This window comes from Kryptolebias marmoratus, linkage group LG11 (assembly GCF_001649575.2).
Source record: "Kryptolebias marmoratus isolate JLee-2015 linkage group LG11, ASM164957v2, whole genome shotgun sequence".
Taxonomy (NCBI): domain Eukaryota; kingdom Metazoa; phylum Chordata; class Actinopteri; order Cyprinodontiformes; family Rivulidae; genus Kryptolebias; species Kryptolebias marmoratus.
This window is the reverse complement of record NC_051440.1, coordinates 7,453,698-7,461,917: the sequence shown is the minus strand read 5'-3', so window position 1 is coordinate 7,461,917 and position 8,220 is coordinate 7,453,698. Positions and strand designations below refer to the sequence as shown.

Sequence of the window (8,220 nt, the reverse complement as noted above, 5' to 3'; positions counted from 1 at the left end):
AGTTGGCCAACATTTCTATAAATCCTTTGTTTTTATTGGTCTTCAGTAATATTCTAATTTTCTGATATGATGAATTTGAGATTTTCATTTGTTGTCATTTGTAATCATCAAAATTAAACGAAATAAACATTTGAAATATATGAGTTTGCATGTAATGTATGAATATAATATACAAGTTTCACTTTTTAAATGGAATTACTGAAATCAATCTACTTTTTCATGATATTCTAATTTTATGACCAGCACCTGTAGATATGTATTTGATTTAGTACCACATATGAAAGTGACTTGGGTAGAATGTGAAAACTTGCATCAGTCACATTCTGACTGTCATAAAAGAAAAATAAGAAAAAGAAAAAAAAACGCTGTGGACTGAACACAGCTGCCTAGTCTGGGTCTGTTTGGGTTCATTTGAAACCCATTAGAGGTCAGTATGTAATCCATTTTGTTCACTTCCACAAGTTCTGGTTCCTTTTGGTATTTTTGTAATTTTTTTGTCATATGTGAACCTTAAACCTACTGACATTTTGTTTTAATTTAGCTTTTTTTTGTAAATTTTTTCATAACCACTGTGTTTATATTTGTGGATCAGTTTTAATTTCGGTCTCGCATTTAAATCATTGTTTGTCATGTTGTGAAGATTTTGTGTTGTATTTCCTGTCTTATTGTACATAATTTTAGTATTACTCTACAGTCTGTTTCTGTTTGTCTTTTGTCGTCCCTTCTGACAAATTCAATATGAAATGTTTATAAGACAAGGAGACTATTGTCCTCTGGGCCACCGGACCTTTTAATTTCCAGTGAAGAGGAGTGAAAAGAGCTGCAGATTTATTTATTTATTTGTTTCCTTGACAACTTTTTGAAGTACATTTGTCACACAGCCTAATTGAACTGATCATTTTTACTTTGCTGCATCAAACAGCTTCAGGTCATAAAGATGGATATAAAAGTCAAGACGGGGGTGCCATTAAGTCATCGGTGTCTGATTCAATTGTGCAGATGCATTTCTGTTACTACAAATCTTAAAAATGTAAATCCTTCAAAAACAGAAGTTGTTAAAATCTCATGTCCTCCATTAGAAGCTACAAACACTTGAAACACTTGATAAATAAATTCAGAGAGTTGACCTCAGCTTCTGCAATCAGCCAGTAAAAAAAACTAATACATTCAGTGTGAATGTTGTCTGTTTGTGTCCTACGTCCTGTTGTCGATCAGGAACCTAACTGTATCTTTGGAACCATAAAGGTACCTTGAACCAGGTGATAAACACATTCTGAGAACATTAAAACAATCTGCAGGTAAAGTTCAGTGTAACTCTGTGCCTGCTTTTGTTAACGGACAAGCAACAGGAAAATGTCATGACACAAATATACAAACATCTTGCTATTGACCAGAAACATTCACGCTCAGTTGGTTCACGCGTGTATTATTAAAAACCAGAAAATCTCACAGCTCAAGTAAAGGTTTTGTTTATTTTCAGTCCAAAACATTAAAACATTCACAGATTTCTGTTGGAAGGGTCAAACATCTGAGTGAACATAAATAATTTGTAGTTTTACACAAACTGTTCAGCAGTTTAAATCTTAATATGTGACCCTTTGTTTACCTGAAACCACAGACTAGATATAACAGGTTGACCACAGAACACAAGTCCACCATTAGCTCATGTCTATTTTTGACTTTTTAAGAGCCCAAAATAACCATTTTATTTTGGACAAGTGGGCAGAGCCTAAAAGTTAAAACAGGATTTGGACAAAAGTCTTGAGCGCCTGATATTTAATAATGGAATAATTATATTTATGAGAAATCACAGCTCCTATGAGCTGTACTGATTCTATCTAATGATGCCAAAAGATTTGAGAAGAAAATGTTCTGTTTAGGTCATTTTTGAGAGAAACTGATGCAATTTAAGATGAAGATATAGATCAGCGATTCTCAACTGGCGGGTCACAGCCCAAGAGTGGATCATGGATCTGTTTTCAAGGGTCATCGGACTTTGTCTGGGCAAATAAAGAAGTTAAGTTAAAAAATAAAACAAAATCTGCGTTCTAAAATCTAATTGCTATGCCAGCCTTATGATTAATGCTTCAATAAGTGACTGATTAATTTTAATAAGACATTGTTATACATTCACTGAGTGGGTACTCAGTTAAAGCTACATATTTTGAGTCTTTCTTAAACTGCACAGTAATTGGACTTTTTATTTCATATTTGTGCGTGAAAGAACTGTTGAGTTTGTTAAAAAAAAAGGCTGTAGTTACTGGATTTAAGAGTTTTTGTTTTTAATCAAAATGCAACTAAATAGTGGAAAAGAGAAGATTTATCTCTCTAGTGTTGCTAGAATTGAAAGTACTCCTTGATTTGGGTCACACCTTGTTATTTAGGGGTAATGGTGGGTCCCCAAGCCAGACCAGTTGAGAACCACTTCTACAGATGATTTGAAGTATCACCAAGTGACCAACCATGGTTTTACACTGTAACTCAGCTTCGGTTTAATCAGCAACTTACTGAGTATGTCTTTTATATCTAGTCTATGGTTCAAACTAATCACAGTCCATAAAAATAACAGAGCATAACAAAAACACCAACTTTCACATTAAAACCAGTCAAACTTGGTTGCCACTCACCCAGGCATGCACACTAAAAAGAAACTGAGCTAATCCTCTCATTTGTTCATCCTCAGCCTGAATTCACACTCCTGCTGGAGCATCATGGGAAATGTGGAATCCGTTGGACATTTTCATTGTTATTCTCATTCACAACTCATCAGTTTTCAATCACAGAAAATCCTGACAGTGTTCTGATAGTTTGATTGGCTGGTAACCTCGCAGACAAAGGACAAGTAAGTTTAAGTGTTTAACCACAACAGAGTATTTCTAACTTTACCTAATCCTAATCAAAACCTTAAGTTACCTATCAGTTACTTTAACAAGAGGATAACAGTCTTTCTGCAGTTCTTTGGGAGTTGGACAGTGACAGTAAAATTGTTCTTAAATATGAAAATGAACACAAAGGTCAGATCAATGTGACCAAGGATCACTGCATGGTGAATTGAGAATGAGAATGTTTGGATATTTAGTTTAACTTTTCAATTTACGGACATCCAGGTTTGTAATGTTCATTAGTAAAACACTGGAAACTATCTATCTATCTATCTATCTATCTATCTATCTATCTATCTATCTATCTATCTATCTATCTATCTATCTATCTATCTATCTATCTATCTATCTATCTATCTATCTATCTATCTATCTATCTATCTATCTATCTATCTATCTATCTATCTATCTATCTATCTATCTGTCTAGCTGTCTAGCTGTCTAGCTGTCTACCAACACAATTCTTGGTGAGCAATGGCCCGAAAACACTCTAGGTTAATTTCCTGTTCACAGTTTAAAATCTTTTTCGTAAAACAAGACTTGTTTTGTAACAGCTTCTTGTCTGGTCTGAATAACGAGACTTACTCTGAGTCCAAGACCAGACCTTTGCTGGATCAGAACCAGTTTTCTGAACTGGTTCCTGCAGCTGAGAGACACATTTAAAATGTCCTCCAATAACTAACCTTGACGTATTTTAGAACTAACCCTGAACTAATCCTGAACTGAAGCCTACATTTTGGCTCTAACAGGGCAGGGCCACACCTGGCGTACACCTGGACTGGAAGTCTCTGGAGAGCCAGATAAGGAGCAGTCACTGCTGAGATGCTGAGAGGAACTCGGAACATTCTGCTTCTCAGATCACGCTCAGGCTGGGCCGGTGGAGACCTGCAGGAGAGTCTCAGGAAGGGGAGGATCTTTCTTCTCAGGTGAGCAGGTTACAGTAGGGGGGAGCTTCATAAATTTCCACCTATTTGTGCAGGACCACCAGATGAAAAAGAGAACCGACAGGAGGACCAGGAACACAGACACAGATCTGCAGAGAAACACAATCAGAACCTCATCACATGGATCACCTCTCATTAACCAAACCAATCAAAAACTAGTTCTAAATAAATTAACTTCTTTAGTTTGAGCAGAAACTAACGAGCAGGTAGCTGCTGTATTCTTTATACAGAACAGCTAATTTTTAGAGGAGTTCTGTACATGCAACGCCGTGACATCAATATTTGGCCCATTAAAGACAAAATAAAACCACCAACTGTCTAACTGGAAGAAACTGCTCTGTCGACGGACCACTGCCACGTGATGAGTTTTTCCAATTCCCGATTCATGAACTTTTAAAGAATTCAATGATTTTTTTTGTCTTTTTTTTTATCAGAAACAACTCAAGAGTTTATCTTCTTGTAGTCATCCATGTTTCTAAGATAAACATTAGAAACTTGAGATTGACAAAGTAAAGAAAGCAGACGCTGTTGCACCACTGAGAGAATATCAGTAGTTCAACAGGAATGAACAATAAAAATCAGTGAAGTTCAAGAATGAATCTTTCCTCTGCTGCTAGAACTTCAAAAAAGTATTAGTGTATAACTACCTGAAAATAATAGTGCAACTGTAATAATAATTGAGATCCTGATCTACTGGAAACCTGTTTATGTTAGGAACAAGTACCACTTAGTTTGTCCACATTTGTAACTGAGGACAGATGCTCTGACAGGCACGTCACATGACCATGTGACCCTTTGATGTGTCACAGGACTGCTGTGGGTTTCTGTTTGACCAAAAAGCTGATCAGTTTCCATCAATACAAGTAAATAATTCTTACACAGCAGTGAGGATGATCCACAGACGGCTGCTCTCATCAGGAGAGGTGTCTTGTGGGCATAAAGAAGAGGAGGATTAGGGCAAGCCTAGTGATGAGAAGAGGCTCAGACTTTCTGTGTATGTGTTGTGTTGAAGCTGCTGGTGATGAGTTTACCTGTATGACTGGCCATGATTGTCGGCACCATCTTTGTGGGTCTGTTCACACACACAGAGTCAGCGTACGCAGAACATGGAACAAGAGTGTCTTGAAGAGCAGCTGGAGAACAGGACAACACAACAATAAATTCACGACAGACTGAAGAACCAATAATCCACAAGTCAGTCAATACAGGAAGTACATCAGAGTAGAGGCAAAACTATAAACATCCATTCATCCATCCATTTTCTTTTCCTGTCTTTCTATTCAGGGTTACGGGGAAGCTGGTTCCTATCTCCAGTGGTCATTGTGTGATAAGCAGGGATGCACCCCAGACAGGGTTGCAAGTCCATCACAGTAAGCTATAAATATGCTAAATAAAAGTTTTAATGTAACTATAACTCTGTGTCACATTGAAGAAGCAAGTAAACTCAACAACATTTTAAAGGTTTCAGCTTCCGAAGGTCTAACTGATGTCTGGTTTTCATTGATTTGCGATTGATTGACTCTGTGGTCAGCTGTGAAACTCCAATATTTGGAGAAATTGCAATTTTACATGAACTCTGAGTCAGAACAATGTTTGGTCTTTGGACTTCTGGAGCAAGACAGAATCTTGTTCTAGGACCAGGTGTGTGTTTCTGAAGGTGTTTTCACCTGAACATTTGGTGCATTTAGCACACTGGATTCCAGACCCTTCCCTCAAAGAGCAGTCTTTAATCTTGTAGAAACCTGCAGGTGAAAACACACACATACACAAACATGAGAGCCTTGATCCTACAGACCATCATTGTCATCATAGTCATCATCAGTGGTGTTTCTAAAAATTAATGGTACCTGGTGGACATTTTGGACACTTTGATCTTACTGTCCCAGTAGAAGTCAGAACAGACATCATCAGCAGAAAGCAAACACCACTCACCTAGAGACAAACACACATCCTGTCAGACACAATCTGAGAGAAATTCAACAAAAATTCAGTTTGACTCTAGTTAGCCTTCAGTTGCTGAGAATACAAAAAGGACAGGAAACAGAAACACAGCTCTGAGGCATAACACAAAAGACGCATAAACTGTGTTTTTATCTACTCACCGTAAAGTTTAAGGACTGCTGTTGGCTGTTTAAGATTAAACACAGACTACATCTAACTGTCTCAGCTGTACTCAGGTTGAAATTAAGTGCTCTGGTTTGTGTCTCCTAGCAACAAGATCTGCTCTGACCTTCTACCTGCATATATGAGGAGGCCCAACCCCCCTGCACTCACCTGCCTGCAACAAACGAGCCTCTGCTCACACCACTCTAACAACCTGGCATAAAGTAATAAACGGATTAGGACCTCAGATCTGAGCAGGGGGGAAAAATCATCAAAACCCACAAGAACCACATAAGACCAGATTCACAGCTCCAGCTGATTGACCCCAGACTTGTAACACCTGTTCTTGAATAAAACCTGGACTCACTGTTGTTGTTGAGGTGAGCTGCAGCCGCAGCTACTCAAGGTCCTGAATATCAAACATCTACATGTCAGCACTGATCATGGATCACTGCTGTAATAATATTACTGATCACTCACCATGAGCGTATGCATGTCGTTGTCCCTCGCACAACCAAGTGAAGAACTCAGCAGTTTGATAAGCTCTTGGATTTATACACATGCTCGTCCTCGTCCAGGAAATCCATGATGACGCAATGAGTGGTGTCAGAATTCATTAACAGAAAAATAAAGCACTGGGTGGGGCTCTCTCTCTGCCACTGTGTAGGTATGTGGGTGTGTGTGAGTGTATTTTTATGTTATCTTTTCATATTTTTTTTAGGATAATCACCAACCTTGTAAGGATCTGGAAGATAGTGATATTTTTCTTCCACTTTTAGCTGTTCTCTCCAGGGTGCAGCACAGCTTAAAGTGCAATTACATGGTCATAAGTTTGTAAAATACCTGGATTTTTGCTTTGAAACTTCCAAGCCAGGCAGTGTATGTATAAAACTACTTAATAAAAGAAGAAACTCACCATCAGAACAAAATCATCTCCAGGATGTCCCGCTTTTGTGCTGCTTCCAAACTCAAGTGAAAAGAACTGTTTCAAGTGAGACACATATAAGAGATCTACCCCATCAACAAAATATTTATTATACAACACACCGCAAAGAACCAGAATTGGGAAAATGAGCCTAGAATATTATTTCCTGTGAGCCAGATTAGTGAAAACACTTCATTAAAATATTTCTAAAAGGTTGGACCACAGACCTCCTTCTCAGTGTTCACAGCTGTGACGTAAACAGACCTCAGACTGCTGTTCACAAAGTAAATAATGTATCAAAGTAATTTGCTCACTTAAAGTACTATGTTTGTTTTTTTGTTGTTAAATTGAAATAAAATTTTGCTGCTGTCATCACCATGAAAGCATGTTTATTTGCCAAAATGTTCAAAATGGGTCAGAGATTCCTTTACACACAATAGAAATATTACTGTTGCCATCTTTAAAAAGATAAACTGTTTTGGTTTGAGTAGAATAATAATGATGAACCTCCCTGATGAGGAATCAAAATCAGGGCCGCGACCCCTATGATCATATACATGAAAGATCCAGCCCAGAAGAAATGACATTTAAAAATAGTATTACATAATACAAACAAGAACCAATACGGTGTACATTTTAGGACATCCTAGGGATTCAGAAAATACATTCTCAGACATCAGAAAAAAATGGCATCAGACTAAAACAGGGGTGTCAAACTGACCACCAGACCACCTTTAAAGCCCCTACCATTTTAAATATGTTGTGGACTAAAATTCCATAAAGATTCTGGCATCCCCAAACATTTGTGAATCTGTCCGACCTTAAAGGTGTAGTTTAAGTGGAAAAAATTTGAAAGCTCTAAACCTCCTGTTCTTCCATATAAAGTTTGCAAATAAGGAGTTAATTTCTTTACAGAGTCCATCATTGATGTAAAGGGAGAGAGTGGGATAAACAAACCTTGATACACCTTCTGTCAGAGTCTGGTGATCCTGGTTGGGTTTTGGGTGCATTTCCTTCAATCTCCAGTAGATGGCACCAGCTCGACTGGAGGTTCTGCTGACAGGTGTTCCTCGTCTACAATCAGCAAGGGAGGCTTATAAGGAGTTGACAGCCAGCATGTCACCGTCAGGGGAGGGGTGGTGTGCGAGGGCTGTCAGCTGGAGGGTGCGGAAGAGACAGCAGGAGTGACTTAAATCGGAACATGACAACGTTGGAGTTAGAAAGAAGTGACTGTAATAGTATGGATTGTAGTGATGAGGAAGGAAGGAGTGGTCAGAATGAAGATAAAGAGTGGGAATTGGTGGGAAAGGGTGGAAAGAAGCAGCGAGCTGCTGAAAGAAAGAGGAAAAAAGGAAATGAGCACTGA

The 8,220-nt window shown here is 38.2% G+C and overlaps 1 long non-coding RNA gene across 1 annotated transcript; it reads left to right on the top strand.

Moving 5' to 3' along the window:
• The first annotated feature begins 4,878 nt into the window (after nt 1-4,878).
• On the top strand, nt 4,879-7,232 carry LOC112451034. The gene is made up of 3 exons (XR_003039766.2): nt 4,879-5,020; nt 5,111-5,196; nt 6,038-7,232. It is a non-coding gene; the product is annotated as an uncharacterized LOC112451034 (long non-coding RNA).
• Nucleotides 7,233-8,220: the final 988 nt, after the last annotated feature.